The 22959-nt window shown below is 45.7% G+C and overlaps 2 long non-coding RNA genes across 2 annotated transcripts; one reads left to right on the top strand and one right to left on the bottom strand.

Moving 5' to 3' along the window:
- Positions 1-981: 981 nt before the first annotated feature.
- On the bottom strand, positions 982-3859 carry LOC128932220 (uncharacterized). Its single transcript, XR_008481792.2, has 2 exons — positions 2851-3859; positions 982-1243 (listed from the first exon to the last, which is right to left on the bottom strand). It is a non-coding gene; the product is annotated as an uncharacterized LOC128932220 (long non-coding RNA).
- A 12944-nt stretch (positions 3860-16803) lies between these two features.
- Positions 16804-20842, top strand: LOC108592011 (uncharacterized). Its single transcript, XR_001911989.4, has 3 exons — positions 16804-16952; positions 19149-19276; positions 20126-20842. It is a non-coding gene; the product is annotated as an uncharacterized LOC108592011 (long non-coding RNA).
- Positions 20843-22959: the final 2117 nt, after the last annotated feature.

Genomic DNA, 22959 nt, shown 5'->3' with positions numbered 1-22959 from the left:
CAGCTAATTTTCGTATTTTTAGTAGAGGGTGGGTTTTAACGTGTTGGCCAAGCTGGTCTCGAACTCCTGACCTCAAATGATCCACCTGCCTCGGCCCTCCTAAGTGCTGAGATTACAGGCGTGAGCCACTGCACCCAGCCACAATAAGCAATTTTTGATGGATTCAAGGAATAAAATGAGGCCATACTGTAAACCTACAAAAGGAAAGCTGCTAAAAGCTGCATTCAAATGCGCGAAGGAGCTACTTTGTGGAAGAGGTTTTTCCCACATGGCCAGGATAGAACGATGAGTAGGTGCTCAAGGAAAAAAGATTAGAAAAATCTCAGGCTCTGTGAAAACAACATTTCTCAGAATTGGAAAGGGTGGATCACTGGGGCGTCCCTGCCACTGGTTGTATTTCCATAGATTTGAGAAAACCACTTGTCAGGGGTACTGTTTGTATTTTGAATTCGATGATACTTAAGACTTTTCCTTATTCCGAAATTGTATGAGATTGTCACAGGTCAGGCCACCTCCTTCTTATTAAAAAGTATTTTTAAAATTTGGTCTACTGAAGTAATTTTCCTAGGTGAACATACCTTCAATGTTTTAAATGTGATCATGGATTCAATTTATACCAATTATGCCCTTTTTCTGAAGCACGGTTTGGACTATGTGAGATTTAGAAGAGAAAGATTTTGGTTTCATGAGAAGTACGTGTCACTCTGAAGGCATCTTAAGAATGATCAGGATGTATGTAATTTTTCTTTTATCTACATAACCAATGTGCTCACCACCCTTATAAATAGTCATAAATGTTGCTTTCTGGGTATCTTTCTAGATAAGACATTGCATCTGTTCCAAGGAGAATGATTTTAGCACTCAACAGCTGAGAAAGGAAATGAATTCTCCCATTGTAACTACTAAGGCAACTTAGATAGTCAGTCATACCCTGGTATGGATAGACAGACAAGAGTAAACAAGATTCTGCTATGCTTCTTCAATGAGGCAAAAGTTTTCTATTTTTATTTTAATGGCAGTAAATGTTTAATACTAACACAGCTCTCAGAGGAAACTAAACAGGGGTCTGGTGTTTTTATAAAGCAAAACAGACAAACGAAGACACATAACAATGTTTGTAGAGAAGTCTGTGTTTTTGACTTACAGGAAAGGGACAAAATATCAGTGCGGAAGGACTCCAGGCAGCTTCCAGCTCAGATCTCCAGCGCTGACTCACTCCCACAGTCCTCAAGCAGGCCAGGAGCTACGATATCGCCCAAAAGTGTGTTGTGGGAATTTGTGATTATTTCTCTGGCTATGTGATGAGATTTTTTTGCTGCCTAAAAACGATGAGGTTAGAACCACATGGCTAGTGTTCTGTTAACCTACTGAGAAAATAAAGTCTTTCCTGGAATTCTGAATTTTAAAACCTTATTTCAAAATGCAAGCAAAAAAAAAAAAAAAAAAGCCCAAACACAATGTCAGCACAGTAAAAACAAGCAAACAACAAGACCAACAAAAACTGAGCTACATAAAGGTAGACAAAGGGATATCAGCCAGATTCTAGAACAGTTTCATGAGAAGGGAAGGAACTGTTTGACACCAGTTCCTAGCAACTTCCCAGAAAACAAATTTGTAGTGAAATAGGATCAGTGCAGGCAGAGCAGACCCAAGATCATGATTTGGGATGCCTCTATTAGTCCCAAGAGAGAGGACAACTGGTGTTCTTCCCTCGTCATGAGCACTAGACAGTGACTTTCCTATGTGACTCTGCATCATAGGGCTTTGGGTCTGATCGCATATCCCAGTGCTATTCGCAGAACCTGTGTCCTGGTTCTTCTCATGCCCCACAATCAGTGGGATCCAGACACGTAACAGACTAGGGTCTGCTTGTTTATGCATTTACAGGCTCACTATCTGTGCTGGGCCACAAGCTCCTTAAGGACAGGAAGGAATTTGTCCGCCACGGTATTCCCTGCATCTAGCATAGCTCCAGTCCCAGAGTCAGCGCTCAGTAAAGATTTGTCAAGTGTTACTATTGAATGAAGTGAAAAGGTCCAAAGAAATGCAAACCTGGCATTACTCCTCTTCTAACCAGAGGCAAAGTGTGCACGCTTGGTATGAGAGGATTTCCCGCTCCGGTGTCTTGAATTTTCAAGTACTGGGCACCAGAAGTCACCTTGTCGCCTGATAACTCATTTCCTCGGTAATGTGGGTAGCCAAGGCGGGGTCTGAGTCCTTGCTCACCTCTGAACCCCCTCTACAGTGCCTAGCACCCGGGAGATGATCAGTAGACATTTGTTGAGTAAAATAATAAAAGTGACTGCTCCTGGCCTGACTTCTGCCTAGCAGGCTGCTGTCGTCACCCAATAAAATGGGCCTCTTTCAAAACAGGACAAGTTAGGAAACGGAATTTCCCTAAAAGGGAAAGCCAGTAGGGTGGCAGGCCCCTTTCGCTACCCTTTCTGAGAAGGTGAGAAGGAGAAAGACGGGAAAGGGGAGAAAACTTCCCAGGGTGATGGGTCCTGCACTGCCCTTTGATCTTGGGTTTGAGAGGCGACCCGACCCCTCCTGGCCATAAAACCCCAGCAACTGGAGCCAGTAGGTTTGGAGGCCAGCGAGGCATTTCCTCCCCACGTGACGAGGTGGCTTTCTCCGAGGCCCGCCGCAGCGCGCGCAGCTGCCGGCGTTTCAAAGGTGAGGACCCGCAGCCTAGCGGCCCGGCTGGGCTGCGGTGCGCTCAGGGCGCGGGCGGGCAGGGGGTGGTGCCCGCTCTGGCTCCCGCCACCCCTCCCCTGCCTGTCCCCTCCTCCTCGCGCCTCCATTTGGTGAACTCACAGTAGGGTCCCAAGCCAGGAAAGAGACACCTACCGGTGGCACGCGGCAATGCGGGCACCGGCAAGCCAGGCCGAGGCCCGCCCGGAGAATCGAGCAGAGCGGGCCGCGCCGGTACTGCGCGCACTTCTCCTTTGCAAGCCGTTCTTCATTCAACTTCCAAGGACATAACATGATGTCTTCTTTACACGCTCTTCCAACCATCTTGCAACAAACATAGGTCCACGTATGGGGGAGCCCAAATGTCCCGCCAGTCTGGTCCCCAACGCTGATTGTTCCCGGAGCTGCTGAGCCAAGATAACCGTTGCTCTGCAATCCGCGGGCATTAAAAGAGAGAAAGCAAAGCCTCATCCGATTTCTTTTAAGTTCCCTTAGGGTGGTCAGATTGTTCTCTGGCGAACATTTCCCTATCCCCTGCTTTAGACAGAGACTATACTAGTGTTTGCACCTGTGTGTGCGTCTGTGAGCACGTGTGTGCTTGCGGGTATATGAAAGAATGTGTGGATGTGAAAGTGACCAACTATGTTAGCAGTCACAGTGAGAGAAGCAAGCGTCAGATGAGAACACGGGAGAGAGAGAGAAGTAAGAAAGAAAAAGAAGAAAGGAAAAAAAGAAAGAGAAAGAAGAAAAAGAAAGAATGAAAGAGAAAGAAAGAAAAGAAATGTAGGAAGAACGCCACATAAGGACAACTTACTATGAGCTGGGACCCTGGGAGCCCAGTTTAGTTGGAAAGGCAGGACTAACTCCATAATCATAATCACCCACTTTCATTGCCACCTAGTACTAGAAGAAAGAGCTCCTAAAGGCGGGAGAAGTAAAGTCTTCGGCTTTACAAGCTAACTGGTCTGGAGGTAGTGCCTTCAGAATGGGGTCACCTGGGCGAGAGGAAAGTTTAAAGGATGACTCACTTCACTGAGGCAGTAAGCGTGGTGAGAGAAGATCAGACAGACTAGGGGAGGACAAAAATTCCAGAAACATACAGGGAATTGCTGGTCAGAGAGGGAAGAACACGCGGACAGTGCAGAGTCATTTAGGCACAGAGAAGAGAGATTCCGGAAAGCACTAGTGGAGAAAGCTGGCCTTGGGCAGTGTTTTCCAAACCATTAGAGGGCTCTAAACCAATACGGTTGTGAAACCAGCACTTCAAAGGATAATACAAAATGTCAGAGTGGGCTGGGCACAGTGGCTTATGCCTGTAATCCCAGCACTTTGGGAGGCTGAGTGATAGCAGCCTGGGCAACATAATGAGACTGTCTGTTTTTTATACATGTATATATATAAGGCCTGGTGCAGTGACTCTTGCCTGTAATCCCAGCACTTTGGGAGGCCGAGGTTGGCGGATTGCTTGAGGTCAGGAGTTGGAGATGAGCCTGGCCAACATGGTGAAACCTCATCTGTACTAAAATTACAAAAATTAGCCAGATTTGATGGTGCACGCCTGTAGTCCCAGCTACTCAGGAGGCTGAGGTAGGAGAATCACTTGAACGTGGGAGGCAGAGGTTGTAATGAGCCAAGATTGCATCCACTGCACTCCAGCCTGAGCGACGGAGTGAGACCTCGTCTCAAAAAAAAACAAAATAAAAACAACAACAAAAGAAAATGTCATAATGTATGTCAAGTAGCAAAGGCAGTTTCCTGAAACTTCTGTTTAAAAAATATTTTGGGGGTGGCACAATATAATCTCTGTGACATTCTTAATAAAAAAAGGCATAACCTCAGTTCAATCATGAAAAAAACATCATACAAACCAAAATGGAGGGACACGTAACAAAACAGTGCTTCAAAAGTGTCAAGGTTGCCCGGGCGTGGTGGCTCACACCTACAATCTCAGCACTTTGGGAGGCCAAGGCAGGCAGACCATGACGTCAGGAGATCGAGATCATCCTGGCTAACATTGTGAAACCCTGTCTCTGCTACAAATACAAAACATTAGCTAGGTGTGGTGGCACGCACCTGTAATCCCAACTACTCAGGACCTGGGGCAGGAGAACCGCTTTAACCCTTGAGGTGGAGGTTGCAGTGAGCTGAGATCGTGTCATTGCACTCCAACCTAGATGACAGAGTGAGACTCTGTCTCAAAAAAAAAAAAAAAATGTGTCAAGGTCATGAAAGTCAAGGAAAGACTGAGGAAAAAGTCACAGACTACAGGAGCCTAAATAGACATGACAGCTGAATGCAACATGCAGGGTCCTGAAAAGGACCCTGGAACTGAAGAGGGACATCAGTGGAAAGCTGGTGTCTTCAGTTTGGTCGATAGTATCATACTGACATCGATTTCCTGATTATGACAATTGTACTATGGTTATAAAAGTTGTTACTAGTAGGGAAGCTGGATGAGGGATATACAAAAATTTGTTGCACTATTGTTGCAACTTTTCTGCAAGTCTAAAATTAGTTCAAAATAAAAAAATGTATTTTTGTAAGTGTGAATGACAGGGGGCTCATGATGTAGAATATGTTTCTTATAATGAGCGGTGGTGGAAGATGTTCACAAGCCACCTCCCTTGTGTGCAGAAGGTGTCCGGAGGTACCAGCCTGGGCCAGGTGGCAAGGGGAGCTCCTAGAGCTGAGGTTCCTGGAGGGTTTGGGGGTGTAATGGGGGTGAGTGAGAAGCTGCTGGTAACAGATCATGGGGATGAGTGAGAAGCTGCTGGTAAAACATCATGGTCAGATTTGGTGGTAGCTGGAATTATCATGGTGCCTTTGGCATTTCAGTCCAACCGACCTATCTGCTGTTTGACAGAGGCTGTAGATTCCAGAAGGGCGGGGAACTCTGACCGCATGAGGTCTGAGAGGTGGGCATCCGGGATACAGAAGCTGTCACCATGCTATTCTGTTATAATCTCAAGCAGCCACTTTGTGGGAAGTGATATGCCAGGAAGAGAGACTTTTAGAGAACTGGTGGTGTTTGATAGTCTAGGGTTGTGTTATTGCTTTGATTTTTTTGAGGGGTGAAGGAGGAGCTAGTTTCAGCCCTAAACCATAGTGTCTCTGACTCCCCAAGGCTGTTGGCAGATAAATGTCTCTCTTTCACAGGGAATCTTTCAAGCAACTTAGAGAAATAAAGGGTTTGGTGAGGCAGCTGCTTCTAACATCTATACCACTGCCTTAAAAACATATGGAATTAGAACAGCAGTTTTCGACTGGGGGTGACTTTGCCTCCCAGGAGACATTTTCAGTTTTCACACTGGGAGAGGGTGTATGTGTCTGTATGTTACTGGCATCTAGTGGGTAGAGGCCAGGGATGCTGTAAACATCCTGTTATGCACAGGACAGTCCCCCCATCCCACCACCACCAGCACGGTGTAAAATCACTCAGCCCAAGATGTCATTAGTACTGAGAATGAGAAACCCTGAGTTAAAGGGGATGAAAAGCTGACGTCTGTTTACAGTCCAGAAAGTTGCCTGGGTGCTTTTCACAAAAGAAAGGGTTTTAAGCTTCATTTCTTGGCTTGATTTCAAGTGGATAATTATAACTTGCCTACCTAAAATTTACACTTTAATTTTCAGTGGGTCTCTTTCTTCAGTTCATGCTTAAACAAGCGAAATGTGGCTGTGTTCTTGACAACAGGGCAATACTCCATGGCTGAGTCGGTTACAGGTCAACAGTGGGTGAAACAATTGGTTTGCAAAGTGATTGAAGCCTCTGGGGGCTAAAAAGCACTAAAACAAGAAACCTGGGACATTATCATCATTACTAATTATTAGTGATATTACAGCACTTATTCAGCCACTCTCAGGATTCCCACAGGATTCCCACTAGTGCTAAGGTCAAAATCCGATTTCTGACCCTCAGTCCAACACCGGCTAGAATTAATATGTTAGCTGTTAGAAGCTGGGAGCTGTCACACTGCACGTCCCTGCTGCTCCAGTGTTTGGGAGAGGCTTTGCACTGGCAACACTGAGCTTCAAAGGAAATCTTCAATCTTCTATCTGTACTCACTGTTCCCATATATAGAACAGAGCAGCACACCCTTGTCTATTCTTCAAGGCAAAAGCAAATTCTGAAGGTATTAAATAGAGTCTTACTTCAGGAAACAAGAGAGCCCAGAGAAAGTTAAGGGTAAGGTTCTGTCCCTTTCCTCACGTGTTAACAATTATAATAACATGTTTATTTTATTTTGTATTTACGTATTTAGAGACAGAGTCCTGCTCTGTTGCCCAGGCTGAAATGCAGTGGCATAATCTCGGCTCACTGCAACCTCTGCCTCCTGGATTCAAGCAATTCTCCTGCCTCAGCCTCCCGAGTAGCTGGGATTATAGGTGTGCGACACCAAGCCCAGCTAATTTTTGTATTTTTAGTAGAGACGGGGTTTCACCATGTTGGTCAGGCTGGTCTCGAACTCCTGACCTTGTGATCTGTCCATCTCAGCCTCTCAAAGTCCTGGGATTACAGGCATGAGCCGCCACACCTGTCCTAGATTATAATAATTTAGAGTGGCAGAATTTAATATCAGAATCCAAGCTGCAAACTCGTAGACTGAAGGGTTATCATTTTATAAGCCACACAGATCAGTTTATGAAACCTGATTTGTCCTTTTTTAAAAAAAAAAAAAAAAACAGCATTTAAATGTTAAATAAGCCTGAACAGCTACAGACAGGCAACAGGCATAAAAGAAGCAGGCTTAAAAAAATTTTTTTTTAATTTTTTTTGGTGTGTTCATTCATTTTCTCTAGGATTTCTGTCTTTAGAAAGATATCAATTTTAGAAAGTATCAATTTCATCTTTAGTAACCTGAGTTTTGGCAAAGTGTGACTTTTGGAATTTTGAATGGTGATAGCTGTCGTTTCTGTGCTTGACACAGCTTTATTTAAATAGCTTTAAAACGGAGACTCCTCTGGCGTGACTCTTCCTTTAAAATCCATGTAATTTCATAGTACAAATGCTACCTTTCAAATATGGACAAGGTGCCACTGACTTTCTTGATTTTGTACTAGTTGATTTGTCTACACCCTCTCACAAGGGCCCTTAAAAACATGCCTTTCGAAGGTGTTAGCCAAGGTGAGGGGCAGAAAGTTTAGCCAAGGGACAGAGTGTACCTTTGCAAAGCAAACTGGCATGTTCTAGACAGAGTCTGAAACCCTGGCTCTTCATGGGAATCATCACGACAGAGTTAATATTTATTGGCTATTGAATATGTGCCAATGAGTCCCAAATTTTTTGTGGAATGACTTATTTCAGCCTTGCCACAACTCCTCTATTTTACAGCCAGTGAAACTGAGGCTCCGAGAGGTCAGATATTTTATTTATCTAAGGTCAGGGAGCAGAAAAGACTCTGCAGGAATCTGAAACAAGCCATCTGTCTCTAGAGCCCTTGCTCTTGACCTTTTCCCCAACAAACATGATCTAAAAAAACCATTAATCATGTGATTACTACAGAGTTTGATTTTCAAATGTTTCACACTATTTTCACAACTGTTACCTCTTTTGCTCCAGAGGCATGATGGTAACTAAAATCCTGGAATGTGTCTTTTCATAAAGATTAGGTGTGGAAAAGACACGATTGCAAGAAACACCCTTTTCCAATGCAACGCTAACAGAAGCCCTACTTGAACAAATTTGGTGCCCCAGGAGATCACTTCAGTTTATTTTCCCTCTCCCCAAGATAAATGTAGGTGGTGGGGTGTTTTAGGGTTTCTTTCAGTACTGCTTTTCTTTTTCTACACTTTTCTTGAACATGATGCCATTGATACCCTTTTGAAGTTGAATTATACCTCTGGCGTCGCATTGCACGAAGCATTTTACCCATAGCCGTGTTTTTGGAAGCTAAGTGCATGGCAGTAACAGCATGTTTATCTGGAGTTGAGACTTGAGAAGCATGTTCTTCCCTTGAACACGACCTGAGATATGTCACCTCCCCATCTGGGATTCCAACCTTAGGTACATAAGGGAGCCAACGTGTAATTGTAAGAGACGATGGGAGTGAGAAGCCATTTTCCATTAATTTAGATGAAAGCCCATGAGGTGAAGGGCAGCCATCTATCATTTCTTGGGGGTTTTAGAACTAGTGTCATCCCCCAACTGCCTCCCTATTCACTATTCTGTAGGGGGGTCAAGAATGGTTGGCAAATCACCACTTTCAACAATGTCGATTTAGGCTTAAACATGGCCATTCAGCATCAAGTTGATAACAAGTTGCTAAACAGACATCTGTGTTTATGGGAGCAGTGGCAGCTTGCCGGCACGGCCTGGGGGCCCTTTGAAATGGGTCCTCAGCCCTCCTTTCTCACCGGAGCACTGGCCACTCCCTACTCTGCGGCTATACCAGGCAGCTCCTGCATCTCTTTACTCCAGATGGGGTCAAAGGCAAGTCGTGGCCACATTTTGGAATTCCAAGGACTGGTTCCCTACTCCCTCTAGGCTGCAACTTCGAGATTTAGTGGTTCTAGGATGGATGATGTGGTCCTGGCCTGATAATCAATTCATGCAGCCAAAAGTTCAGGACACAGAGGAAATTCAATGTCATCGTTTAAAGCAGGAGGCATGTTATTTTTGCTTCACCTCTCCACATGGATCCCTTGTCCTGGGAAGCCTTCTTTCATTTCATCTCCTGATTTACAATATTAATATATTCTTTCTTCAATATTCAGTCATCTCCCAGGAGCAGCTTTCCTCACCCACCTTCTGAATGGGATGTCTGCACCACACCCCATCACACCCTGGGCTTCCTTCAAATGCAGACGCACCACACGGAGATCTCCCAGCATGGCTTTGTCTGCCCTTCCCACTAAACGATATTCAATCATTTTGGCTGATAGTAGGGGATCAATATATTTGTTCAATGAATGAATCATTCTTTCTGGTAGAGGAGCCTATTTGGGAAACACCTCAAGTCAGACTTCTTGGTGAATACTGAGGGCCTGAAACAAGCTGATCTGGGAATGCCCTGAATCCCCAAATCTATGTCTGAAGCCAGCTACCCTGTCCTGTGACCGTTACCGCTCGGCCGGTTTGCCCTACAGTCTTCAGGCTCTCCATATTTCAGTGCTATGAGCCTCTCCATCAGCTCTGGTGGTGCCAAAAGGTACCCCAAGTAGCTCCTAACTCATCAGTTAAACTTGGCCATGATTGCAGTGGAGAAAGGTGCTAGTCTCTTATGTTGAAGAAGTGGGATCGTGAGTAGGGCTGGGCCAACTGTGTGGGGTCTTTCATTTGTAGATTCTCTCATGGCTGCCTCGGTGCCCCAACATTATATGCCTGTTTTTTTTGTTTTTGTTTTTTTGAGACAAGGGTCTCACTGTGTTGCCCAGGCAGTTCTCAAACTCCTGCAGCCAAATGATTCTCCTGTCTCAGCCTCTTGCAGGCACCGGCCACCGTGCCCGGCTTGCCTGCTTTTTAAAGAGGCGGAGCAATGCTTTATCATAGTGGCTGCACAGGACACAGCCATGCTGGGGAGAATTTTCCACTCAGAGACAGCTCTGCATGCAAGCAAAGGAGATGGCCTCCTTCTTAGGAGATGAGAACAGAAACTGCTTAAAACAATTCCCTCATCACTCGGTGCACTGAAATTCTACCATCAAATCCTAGTATCTGCCTTGAGGGGCTTTCAGGCCTACAATCTATTAACCTCTCCTACCTAACACATTAGCATTAATTAGTTTGTTCAAGGACAGGTCTGTTTGCAGTGTGGAGGAAGGCCCCTGAAAGGTCTGTAATTGCAGAGATGAATAGAAACCTGGGCAGCGTGGGCACTGTGCGGACCTGAGCTCAGGCCACCATCCTTCTCTTGCCTGGGTTTTGGCCCGTCTCTTTGAGACTTTGGCCAGGCTCTCCGGCTGTGGAGTTTTATCCTTCAGTTTTGGATGGAGAGCACTCATTTTCTTTCTGGGCCCAAATGAAGTGAAAATACTTTAAACTGCCATCAAAAGCCAGGTGGGTCAGGTGCTATCAGTGACTAATCATGAGGCTGATCTCCTCCAGTCCCTGTGCTCAGCCCGAGGGCAGCCCTTCCCATCTCCTCCCCTACCAGCTGCAGGAATTAATCTCTCAGGCCGTCACATTCCCAGTGCATTTTCTTTTTACACCTCCATGTGTCACTTGGGGCTGTCTGCCTTGAATTAGAGCTGTCTGCGTACCTGCGCATGGCAGCCTCCCCACAACTTGATGATTTGAGCGTCTGAGTGACAGAGAGCCATCTCTTTTACCTTTTTCTGTTCTTCACAGCACACTGCTCAATAGTTTACATTTAGTTACTCAATGTGTGTTTGAATGGAATGGAATGCAACAACTGGGATTTGGAGTTGCTGGATGAACCACTACCCTTGTGTACCCTCAAAAATATAAGAACTTGGGTAAGTTTCACAATTAGGCTGGAGTGGTTGTTAACAGTGAGCCCATGAAGAGGGCTACACATAGCCTGAAATTTTCTAGACAGTCTTGGATCAAAGTTCTCTGAGTATATGCACAATTTTTTTTTTAAGGCGGAATCTTGCTCTGTCACCCAGGCTAGAGTGCAGTGGCATGATCTTGGCTCACTGCAACCTCTGCCTCCCGGGTTCAAGCGATTCTCCTGCCTCAGACTCCAAGTAGCTGGGACTACAGGCACCTGCCATCATGCCCGGCTAATTTTTCTATTTTTAGTAGACACGGGGTTTCACCATCTTGGCCAGGATGGTCTCAATCTCTTGACCTCGAGATCTGGTACAGCTTCGGCCTCCCAAGTGTTGGAATTACAGGTGTGAGCCACTGCGCCCAACAAATTTGACACCAGAAGTTCCTAATTTGGGAATTGGAAAGTGTAAGGGCCATATCTGTGGCACATCAGTATAACGCTAACGACCCTAAGAATGGTAGCCAATAAACATGTGTCAAGTGCCAAGCACAGAGTTAAATAAGCACTCTTTCCTGTAGTGTGACAATCACACGAGGCACTAGGGAGAGAAGTGGCATCTTTATTTGTGGTTTTGCCATTCACATGTTTTTCCTAATGACTTTTTGGACTCTGACCTGAGGCTATTCATTGCAGGCTCAGCCCGGCTCTGACTTGGTAAAAGAGGAAGCAGGAGACAGGTTTGCTGGAAAGCTGAAGGCGAACTCTCCGCATCTGATCTGATTTTGGGTTTATGGGTTGATCAGGGTGTTACTCACAGCAACTGTCAGCTGTTAATACAGTCAACAACTTGATGCCATCCTAACCACCAGCTTAACTTCTTCTAAGGAGGCCTGAGGGTTTTCTTTATTTTCTAGCGACTCAAAAGACCCTGTTTATTTATTTTATTTTATTTATTTATATTTTATTTTTACCCTGCATTCAAGCTAACAAGTTATGAACCCCGTACTTAGAGTTATTAAGTACGTGCTTTGTATAGTGTGGAATATTCTTGGCCGGGCGCAGTGGCTCACGCCTGTAATCACAGCACTTTGGGAGGCTGAGGCGGGCAGATCACCTGAGGTCAGGAGTTGGAGACCAGCCTGGCCAGCATGGTGAAACCCTGTCTCTACTAAAAATACAAAAAAATTAGCTGGGGGTGGTGATTCATGCCTGTAATCCCAGCTACTCCAGAGGCTAAGGCAGGAGAATTGCCTAAACCTGGGAGGCAGAGGTTGCAGTGAGCCAAAACCACGTCACTGCACTCCAGCCTAGGCAACAAGAGCAAAAATTCCATCTCAAAAAAAAAAAAGTGTGGAATATTCTTTGGCTTCTTGTAACATGCCCAGTTCTACTGTATGTTGTCATAAAGTCAAGGCAGAGAACATCTGAATCTTGCTGTCTCAATTTTTCCAATAATACTTCCTGGGAACTTCTTCCTTTGTATCCCATCAAGCCCAGCTCCTGTGCTAATACTCCATCTAGAATTTCCCATAACCTACTGAGAAATCTGTTTCTTAATAGGTGAGAAGGCCAGGCGTGGTGGCTCACGCCTGTAATCCCAACACTTTGGGAGGCCAACGTGGGAGGATCACTTAAGCCCAGGAGTTTGAGACCAGCCTGGGCCACATAGACAGAATCTGTCTCTTCCTTCGAGGCCATCAATTCATCTCCTCTAAAGGGAAAGCCCATTCTCCAGCCCAGGACAGAAGATTGCAGTGATGGATTCATTCATTCCACAAATATTGGTTGAGTGTCTTCTCCACAGGGCACAATTGCAGGTGCCAGGGATGCAAGAGTGAGTAAGAGAGAGGGGGCCCTGCCCTCATGGGGCCTCACTCCAGAGAGGGTAACTCACTTCCAAGAGGCCAAGCCCTGGGGCCTGGTGGGGCTGGGAGAGTGGGGACAGTGGGATTACCCACACGGCTGCAATGACCAGGGACCCTTCTCTCCTGGCCACTAAGGACTAATTAATTTAGCAGCAGATGCTTCGGAAACAGGAGTTGAACCTTTGCTGGGAGATACAGGTGTGATCTTGTTTCTTAGAGACCTCATAAGTTAGCACGAAGGAGTTCTCCCCCTCCAGCCCGTTTCTGATACTGCACCAACAAGAGCCTTTGTGCAGAGGCTACTTCGCTGCTGTCTGAATGAAAACACAGCAGAGCTACTCTGGAGTGATCACTCCGTGAACTTTGATCAAAATGGTGCACAGTTCCAGCCTGAGCGCCAACACCTTCCCCCTCCCTGTTTCTCCACAGCCAGCCTCGGAGGACACTCCAGAAACTCTGGCAGGTGCTGCCCAAAAGGCCAGCCTGTCTAAAGTGCCAGGGAGCCAAGGAACAGTTGCAGGCAAGCTCCCAAAGGAGAGCATGCTGATACTGCTTGTGTGTCTCGTGAGAGAGAGGTGTGAGGCCTCCCCTGCTTTGACAGGGCCTAACGTAGGTCTGTGAATGAACAGAAAGCAAAAGTGGGCCCTGAAATTGGCAGAGCCTCTGATATCCTGAGTCAGCGCTGGCCAGGAGGTCGGGAAGGGGGAGACTGAGAGAAAGGATGCAGCCAGCACATTCTTAGTGAAATTTTGGCTGGATTTTGACAGATGTTCAATTGACTCCTCTTCCCTCTAGATCTGTAGCTCACGCAGAAGGAAAAGGAAGACGGTGAGCTGAAACAGAAGTCAGAAATGCAGGCAACATGTGTCTGTTGGCTAAGGACGGTCTTTTACAAAAGCGGCATTGCCTCAGAGAAGGACCTTGACATTTATGTCTCATGAGCAATGCAGATAGCAGAACTTAGCCACCAAAAAGTGGCCCCATGGCCATCTCTAACCCTGACCTACGCATTGGAAGGAGAAGCAGTTCATACTGGAGGAAGGGACAGCACAGTCTCTGACCCCAACACTTAGGATGAGGGTATACTGTACTTTTTTTTTTTTGAGATGGAGTCTCACTCTGTTGCCCAGGCTGGAGTGCAGTGGCACGATCTTGGCTCACTGCAACCTCCGCCTCCCAGGTTCAAGTGATTCTCCTGCCTCAGCTTTCCAAGTAGCTGGGATTACAGGTGTATGCCACCATGCCCGGTCCCTCCCTCCCTCCCTCCCTCCCTCCCTCCCTCCCTTCCTTCCTTCCTTCCTGTATTTTTAGTAGAGATGTGGTTTCACCATGTTGGCCATGCTGGTCTCGAACTCCTGACCTCAGGTGATCCATCCGCCTCAGCCTCCCAAAGTGCTGGGATTACAGGCATGAGCCGCCGCATCTGGATGTATACCGTATTTTGAACTAAATTTCTCCCAGTCTATCTCAACAACACTTGCCATAGTTCCTTGTTTTCCTGAGAGAGACAGTAACTGCCATCTTCCCTCTGTAGAAGGAGAGCCTAAGGCAGAAATGAGGTACTATGTCCAGCATCAGTTAGTCTTTAGAAAATCAAAGAATAAAATTTATATCTTCTTCAGGGTCACCTCTTACAAAGACCTGAGCCACCAAGAGTGTCAGAATGGCACAGCCTCAGCCAGACATGGTGGCTCAGGCCTATAATCCCAGCACTTTGGGAGCCCCAGGTGGGAGGACTGCTTGAGCCCAGGAGTTTCAGACCAGCCTGGGCAAGATGATGAGATCTCATCTCTACAAATTATTTTTTATTTTTTTGCCAAGTATGGTGGCATGCACTTGTGGCCCCAGCTACTCAGGGAGAGACTGAGGTGGACGGATCCCTTGAGCCCAGGAGTTTGAGGTGCCAGTGAGCTGTGATTGCACCGCTGCATTCCAGCTTGAGCCACAAAGGGAGACCCCATCCCTAGAAAAAAAAGTGGCACGGCCTCTATGGAAAGCAGTGTGGTGGGTCCTCAAAAAAAAAATTAAACAGAATTACCGTATATTCACCAATCCTACTTCTGGGTATTTATCCAAAATAATTGAAATCATAACTTCAGTTGAAAGGAAACAACTGAAAGGAACTCATGCAGATAGTTGTATATACCCAGGTTCATAGCAGCATTATTCACAATAGCCAAAAGGTAGAAGCAACCCAAGTGTCCATGGATGGATGAACATATAAAATGTGGTATGTGTACAATGGAATGGAATATTATTCAGCCTTAAAAAGAAAGGATATTCTGACACATGCTTCAACATGGATGAACCTTTAGGACATTATCTTAAGTGAAATGTCAGTCACATGAGGACAAATAACTATGTGACTCTACTTATGTGAGGTGTCACGGGCAGTCGAATTCATTGAGACAACAGCAGAATGGTGGTTACTAGTGGGTAGGGGAGTGGAAAATGGGGAGTAAATGTCTAATTGGTCCTAGGCTTAGAACCTGGGTGACGAAATAATCTGTACAACAAACCCCAGTGACATGAGTTTGTCTATATAACAAACCTGCACAGGTACCCTGAACCTAAAGTAAAACTATTTAAAAAAAAAAAAAAAGGAAGAAAGGAAAGTGCCCTTTGCAGTTCCACACAGAGGCCCCAGCCTTGGGCTGAGATAACTCACTGGTTTTATGGTTATCAGGTAGCTCGTTAGACATAACGAAAGCTGCTGTTCCTCCCTGGTCCTTCTTTCCTCTGTAATTGAGTCATCACCCTTAGCGGCAGAAGAAAGGAAATTATTTCAGGGCTTCTTTAACACTGGGGTGGGAGGAAGTATTAAAACATGCATGGTAAAGATGTCACCTTCTTGGTAGTAGAAAAGCCCTCTTGAGCAAATCTGCATGTATTTGCATATATACGTACACATACACCCTAACCTGAAGGGGACATCCAGTCCTTCCCACCTACAAAAAGACAAATCCTTCTGATATCTCTGTTACAGGGTATGTGGAGAATAAAAATTTAACTATTGACTGGCACGGTGGCTCACGCCTGTAATCCCAGTTCTTTGAGAGGCTGAGGTGGGCAGACTGCCTGAGGTCAGTCAGGAGTTTGAGACCAGCCTGGCCATCATGGCGAAATCCCATCTCTACTAAAAATACAAAAAAATTAGCTGAGCGTGGTGGCATGCTCCTGTAATCCCAGCTACGCGGGAGGCTGAGGCAGGGGAATTGCTTGAACCATGGAGGTGGAGGTTGCAGTGAGCTGAGATCACACCACTGCACTCCAGCCTGGGCAACAGAGTGAGACTCCATCTCTAAATAAATAAACTATTAATGTTGTAGAAATATATGGCGAAAAAAATCACAAAATGAACATGCCATTTACATTTTACATTTTAAAATGTCATTTTTAGTGTAATTATTTGTATGTAGATAAGAGCATATCTTGAAGACTGTTTTAGGGACGGAGAAGGGAAAATAGTAAAAGGTAACTTCAATCCTGAACCTTTATTTGAAAAGGCGACTGGATTTACTGTTTTCTTCTCTAATTGTGTGCTGAGCAGTAGTTCTACCTGACTGTACCAAGAGGACTCACAGGGTTTGGAGAAACTGGGCTTCATCTGTTTCCAGGATCATCAGTCATTTTCCAGAGGGCAAATGGACAACACGTTGGAAAATATAAACTCATGTTTGTTTTACCTTAGGAAACAACTTGAGTGTCTGGAAGACGAGGCTCCGTGGCGCGTTGTGTAACCCGCCCGGGGAATCACGTTGCACAGACAAGCCCCACAGGCTTTTACTGCAATAATAATCTTGATCTTCTTATTCAAATACAAGTAACAACCGCAGCCGGCTCCAAGTCACGTGTCCAGGTCGCATGGCGCTCAGACGCAGGAGCCGACTGGCAATCGTTAGCGACTGCTTACTCCCAGGGAGAAAATCCTGGCTTTAAAGACACGAACTCAGTTTTTATAAAACAACGAGGACTGCAAGAGAAGGCACTGGAAGTGAGGGTAGGGTGTCATTCTTATTAAGTGCTCTCCAAGGAAAGAAAAAGAGCCAACACACACCCCCTGCTTTCGCTCTTCTCCCAAAACTTTCCAAACTTGCCCAGAGTAGCCGCCTTTTCCAAACCTGGAGGAGTCCTGGGCTGCAGCATCCCCAGCTCGGGTCTGGGAGCCCGAGGGAGGGGCGGGCTGACTTGGCTCTGGGTCCTGGCCCTTGGGAAATAGAGGTCTGAATTCAGATCTGAATTTAGTAGGCCAAGTTTTCTCTTCCTTATGAAATTAATGCTTCTGGGTCGATGGAGTTTGGGGAGGGAGGAGGGGTGAGAAGCACTGTGAGCTTATGGGGGTCTGTCTGGACATTTGTTAACATGAAAAACATCCAGAATGTGGCTCCTTTAAGTTTTCCAGTGGTAAAAACAGAAACTGCAAGGCCTCTGCCTACCTGAATGTCTCCTTGTTCAGCCTTTTGAATTTAGAAAGATGTTCTTTCACTTTCTCTAACGTGTGTAGTGTTACTTTGTGCTTTCAAAAACTGCAGTGATCGAACCGAGTTTGTTTAATTTAGTGTGGAAGTGACAATAGTGGGTGTGAATGGAGAGTTTAGAATCTGCTGGAGGGAAGGGGTAGGTAAAGCACAGATAAAAGGCTTTAGCAGAAAGTCGACAGCATTTTTTTTTTTAACAATCTAAGTGTGTTTTATTTAACATTGTACAGAAAGTATTTTCTCCAAACGCTGCAGTACAGATGCAGCCTTACAAGAAAATCTACTGGCAGAGTCTGGAGACTTAATCCTATTTCATTTAGCTCTTTTCAGAAAGAACAAACATACAAAGAATTTCACTGTGTCACTGAAATGTAATTATTTCATGAAATGTAGTTAGGAAGTTTGGTTTTCTCACTCCTCACCTTTTTGTCCATCCCACCCTCTTCAAAAAGCGAAAATACGCCTGTAATCCCAGCACTTTGGGAGGCAAGGTCAGGAGTTTGAGACCAGCTTGGCCAACATGGTGAACCCCATCTCTACTAAAAATACAAGAAATTTAGCAGGGTGTGGCGGCGGGTGCCTATAATCCCAGCTACTTGGGAGGCTGAGGCAAGAGAATTGCTTGAACCCGGGTGGCAGAGGTCGCAGTGAGCTGAGATCACGCCACTGTTCTCCAGCCTGGGCAACAGAGTGAGGCTCCATCTCAAAAAAAAAAAAAAAAAAAAAAAGCTAAAATAAGAGTATGTGAGCCAAAGGGGTGAATCTAAGTTTTGTTGAGCCTGAAGCTTATACTAACGCCTCTGGGTTTCAAGTGAGTCCCCTGCCTCAGCCTCCCAAGTAGCTGGGATTACAGGCACATGCCACCAAGCCTATTTTTTTTTTTTTTTGTATTTTCAGTAGAGACAGGGTTTTACCATGTTGGCCAGGCTGGTCTAAAACTCCTCACCTTAGACATACAAAATTACATATTAAAGTATCACTAACTTTAGAAAAACATATAATTAACTGACTAACATATCTCTAAAATCCTTTCTATCCCACATTTTGGGGCAGATATTCATTGATGGTCTCTTATGTTCCTGAAAGGTGAGAACTTTCGTCTTGACCAGTGATCCGTTTGAGTGTACCTACAATTGTACAAGTTTGATGATTGGAAAACTGCCCCAGACTAGTGTAGGAGCCTATTTCACATCTTGTATTCCCCCTTGCTCTGGGGACATGCTCATATCATATGATGCTTGGGTCTGAGCCTTCACAACTCCATGCCAGCTAAGTTGGCATGTGGGTGGTAGGAATATCCCTGGAAACCTTTTCTAAGCTGTAGCTTGGCTATATGTAAGTGACTGCATCAACCAGGTGCAGTGGCTCATGCCTGTAATCCCAGCACTTTGGGAGACCGAGGCAAGCAGATTGCTTGAGCCCAGGAGTTTGAGACCAGACTGGGCAACATGGCGAAACCCCATCTCTACAAAAAAAAAGAAAAAAAAATTTAAAAATTAGTTGGGTGTGGTGGTACGTGCCTATAGTCCCAGCTACTTGGGAGGCTGAAGCAGGAGGCTTGCTTGAGCCCAGGAGGTAGAGGCTGCAGTGAGCCCTGATCGCATCACTGCACTTCAGCCTGGTGATAGAGTGATACCCTGTCTCAAAGAAAAGAAAGAAAGAAATTGACTGAATCAATAAATCATAGTCAACCACTCTAACCTGGATTCTTTATCTAGGTCCCCAAAATGCCCATGGCCATTCCAAAGCTACCCAAAAGGAGAGAAAATGTGGCCAAATGCAAGTCAAGGTGGAAAGCAGCAGCGATCTGAAGCAACTAAGCATCTTACCGTTGCAGTTTGTAACAGTGAGTGACTGTATGCACAGGCGGCTGGGGCCCTGGCATGGGCCTCCCAGGGGGGTGGGTGAAGTGAGAGGCCTGAGGTTTCATTTTTTTTTTTTTTTGTAATGCATCTTTATCACTTTATTCAAATCTTCAAAATAGTATTATGCTACATTTTTAGTTTAAAAATTCCACAAGTTAAGTGCACCGCAGCGTGGAGAGAGACATCCGGTGCTGAACTTCCGTAACAGTCAGTGGTATGGTCAAACATCACATGTGCAGAACACACAATTTAGATGAACTGAAATTATAAGATAAAATCCAATTTCAGAAAACAAAAATCAAAACATTAAGCATCCCTGAAATATTCTTAACCCCAGTGAGGTTTCACTGGACTCAAGTCATTTTGTAGTGAGGCATTCCCAATATGACCCTATTAACCCAGTCTAGGAATTTTGGGGAGCCGAATGAGTGGCTGCATCAGACTCTCTGACAACAAATGGTAACCAATTTTTCAGTAACTTCGTGGTAAATCTGCTTCTAGGGATCCCAGGTTCACAATAAGTATTTCAAAAAATCATTTTCTGGGCTCTAGAAAAGTTGAATGTGTTTGTTTGAGGTGAGCTTGCTCTCTGGATGTGTTGTATGGAATAGTTTGTCAGCATAAATTCTACTTAATAAAAAGCCTCTGTTGGGATGGCAGGACTCAGCCCCAGGAACAGTTCCTCTGGCAGCCAGGCACCCGGGAAAACCATGTGCAAGGAAAGGGCAGAGGGGAGCAGGAGGGGGACTCGGCTCTTGTTCCAGACTAATTTTGTGCACAACCCCCTATCCAAGTGCTGGATTACACACATCACACCCTTTGCTCCTCAGGACAGCCCTGCGTAGTGACTCGTATTATTACTCCTGCTCTACAGATGAGAAATGAAGTCCGAGAGAGATTGTTTCTTGCCTATACATGGAGGGAGTGTTTCAAAGCTGGAGTTCAAAACCAGGTGTGTCTGCTTCCCCCCAACTGTGCTGGTGCCTTCGTGGCACAACTCTCACCTTGAACCTTGGGTGAATCAAATGCTGCCCAGGCCATCTGTTCCTTTCTATAATGGAGCTGACTTCATTTGCAGCTGTCTCTGGTTATAGCTCCCAGATCTTTAGCTCTGTTCTTGCATACCATGATCTCATTGCCTGCTAAAATAATTAGGGATTGGAGCCGACAGGATTCCCTGACCAGTTTTAAAGTTCCGCTCCTCCCCATTGGATGGTAATGATATTTCCTGCCTTTCTCTGCCCATGCCCCCTTGCTCTTACTAATGCCATATTTCATTCTGGGCATGCCACCCCATTGACTGCCCCTAGAACAGGCCCTATGCTTTTGCCTCACGCACAGCAGAAAGACTCACCTTGCTGAATCACTCCCTTAGCTTGTCAGGACAGTATTTTGATTTTGGAAAGGCTTATCAGCATGCTGTTTGTGGGGGAAAGGAGGCTGTCAGTTCAGGCAATCTGCAAATGTGCTAATTAGCTGGATGGAAGAAGCCCGAGTGCAAGCAGCAGCCTCTCCCCTCCCAGAAGAGCTAACCCATCCGATACAGTTTCCTGCCTAATGTCGCCATGCTCTGCCCTGGGCCGGGTTGTGGACAAGGGCTAATGAGTGTTACTGATTTTCTTAGCTTAGAGTTTTTCAACCTCAACGCTATTGACATTTTGGGCCAGACTGAGAGGTAAGTGAGAGAGCTGCCTGGGCATTATAGGATGTTTAGCAGCTTCCTTGGCTGCTACTCTCTAGCTCCTCTCCCCACTCCCACCTAAGCTGTGATGATCAAAAATAGCTTCAGACATTGCCAAATGTCCCCTGGGGGCCCAAATCGCCCCCGATTGAGAGCCACTGCTTGAGCTCTATGGACAGACTTTGCCACCATCAGTGTCCAGTTCTGTAGATTCTTAAAGCACAGAGGCGGGAGGTAGCGTGGGTTTTGATATGCTGATAGGAGGCCGATGCAAGAGTGGGAGAGTTGCAAACTGGACACAGAGCTGATCCTCTTGGATGAGGGTATTGTGAGGAAAAAGGTAGTAATACCCGTGAGTAGAGATGCATACTCATTTCCCCATGGTCAGAGTGAATCTGAGACAGGTGGTTGCCTGAAAACTTCAGCTTACGGTTGAGGGTTCTGTGGTCAGAGACTGGGTTGGAGTCATTGCTCCCTAATTAGTCTTGTGACCTTGGACAAGTTACTTTAACTATCTATGCCTCAGTTTCACTGTTGTAATATGTAATAATAATATCTGTATAGTAGAGGTGTTTTAAGAATTATGGCCAGGTGTGGGAGTTCATGCCTGTAATCCCAGCACTTTGGGAGGCTGAGGTGGGCAGATTGCCTGAGGTCAGGAGTTTGAGACCAGCCTGGCCAACATGGTGAAACCCTGTCTCTACTAAAAATACAAAAAAAAAAAAAAAAAAAATAGACGTGGTGGCACGTGCCTGTAATCCCAGCTACTTGGGAGGCTGAGGCAGGGGACTCACTTGAACCCCAGAGGCGGAGGTTGCAGCGAGGCAAGATCACACCACTGCACTCCAGCCTGGGCAGTAGAGCAAGACTCCATCTCAAAAAAAAATTAAATGACAATGCATTCATTGGTTATACAAGGTAAAACACGTTAACACTGGTTAAGCACTTGATACATAGTAAGTGCTTAACCAGTTTAACCTGTTTTTAAAATTCCTGAACAAATCTCTGATTTCTTATTTTTATTTTTCTTGAGAGTCTCCCTCTGTCACCCAGGCTGGAGTACAGTGGTGTGATCACGGCTGATTGCAACCTCCACCTCCTGGGTTCAAGTGATCTTCCCTTCTTAGGCTCCTGAGTAGCTAGGACTACAGGTGCACATCGCCATGCCAGGCTGAGTTTTTGCATTTTTTAGTAGAGATGGGGTTTTGCCATATTGCCCAATCTGGTCTTGAACCCCTGGGTTCAGGTGATCCATCGGCCTTAACCTCCCAAAGTGCTGGGGTTACAGGCATGAGTCACAGCGCATGGCTGTTTTTGTTTTTTAATGATACAGATAAGTATATTTCTCCCCAAGTTGTTCAGATAACTTTGCCAGCCTCCTGGTTTGTTGATCTGGAGACAGTGTACTTACTGAACATCAACTTTAAAATCTCCTTGCTTTTTCTTTTTTCTTTTTTTGAGATGGAGTCTTGCTCTGTCGCCCAGGCTGGAGTGCAGTGGTGTGATCTCGGCTCTCTGCAACCTCTGCCTCCCAGATTCAAGCAATTCTCCTGACTCAGCCTCTGGAGTAGCTGGGACTACAGGTGCATGCCACCATGCCCGGCCAACTTTTGTATTTTTAGTAGAGATGGGGTTTTACCATGTTGGTGAGGCTGGTATTGAACTCCTGACTTTGTAATCTTCCTGTCTAGGCTTCCCAAAGTGCTGGGATTACAGGCGTGAGCCATAGTGCCTGGATTTTCCTTCTTTTTTTTTTTTTTGAGCCAGGGTCTCACTCTGTCCCCTAGGCTGGAGTGCAGTAGTGCAATCTCGGCTCACTACAACCTCTGCCTTCCAGGTTCAAGCAATTCTCCTGCCTCAGCCTTCCCAGTAGCTGGGATTATAGGTGTGCGCCACCACGCCCAGCTAATTTTTGTATTTTTAGTAGAGATGGGGTTTCACCATGTTGGCCAGGCTGGTCTTGAACTCCTGGCCTCAAGTGAT

This window comes from Callithrix jacchus, chromosome 5, assembly GCF_049354715.1.
Source record: "Callithrix jacchus isolate 240 chromosome 5, calJac240_pri, whole genome shotgun sequence".
Lineage (NCBI taxonomy): Eukaryota > Metazoa > Chordata > Mammalia > Primates > Cebidae > Callithrix > Callithrix jacchus.
Note: the sequence above shows the minus strand (reverse complement) of the source record. Positions and strands in the feature narration are given on the sequence as shown.